Source organism: Acanthopagrus latus, chromosome 4, assembly GCF_904848185.1.
Source record: "Acanthopagrus latus isolate v.2019 chromosome 4, fAcaLat1.1, whole genome shotgun sequence".
Lineage (NCBI taxonomy): Eukaryota > Metazoa > Chordata > Actinopteri > Spariformes > Sparidae > Acanthopagrus > Acanthopagrus latus.
In genome coordinates this window covers 22,823,655-22,824,418 of record NC_051042.1, presented here as the reverse complement: position 1 = coordinate 22,824,418, position 764 = coordinate 22,823,655, and positions in this window count along the sequence as shown.

Here is a 764-nt window from a genome sequence, read left to right as displayed (position 1 = left end):
CATCAGGAAGCACGTGGTCGTCGTTGTTATGAGTTTTGAGCGCCTGTCGTCTGGCCCCTTGCCAGCAGCGGGATCTTTGCGTGTCGGTGTTATGTTGAGTGACTGGTAGTTGCGGTTTAGTGGCTCTAAATACTCATGCAGATACTTAGGGCGCAACCTGTGGAGACTCATGAAAACAACCACATGCGTCTATGGTGTTTTATATTAGCTCAATTATGCTTTAATATGAATCAAAAGTGAATAAACATTGTAATATACTGACATTTGAACACAAACGAAACACAAAACAAGCATTAATATAATGTTTTGTCAGTAAATGTTTTTCCTGTCTTTCTGTGTGAATAAGTGCACATCTTTTGCCATGGAGAAAACTGACATAAAATACACACGACTAAAACTGTTCATCATTTTTGCCCGATTTGTATGTCAACCGGGGAAAATGTATCTCACATTTTTAGAAATGGGATGAAGACATAAAAAAGACGCTGTGTGGAATTAACACCTCATATAATTTTTTGTTTTTGTATCAATGCATTGTCGATAAATATTTCTAACATCTGCTGCTGTTGACGTGTAGCAACAGTAGAGGTCAGAGTTGTCAAGGTAATGGTGTGTGTGTGTCTCAGTGTGTGAAAGATGGTATTTACTGAGTTGTAAGGTGCTTTGCATATAGATTTACATAATGGCAAATATAGTTTCAGCTCATATGTGCAGCAACTAGGAAAAGTGTATTTTGACAAAATAAAGCACAGTAAAGTGATGAA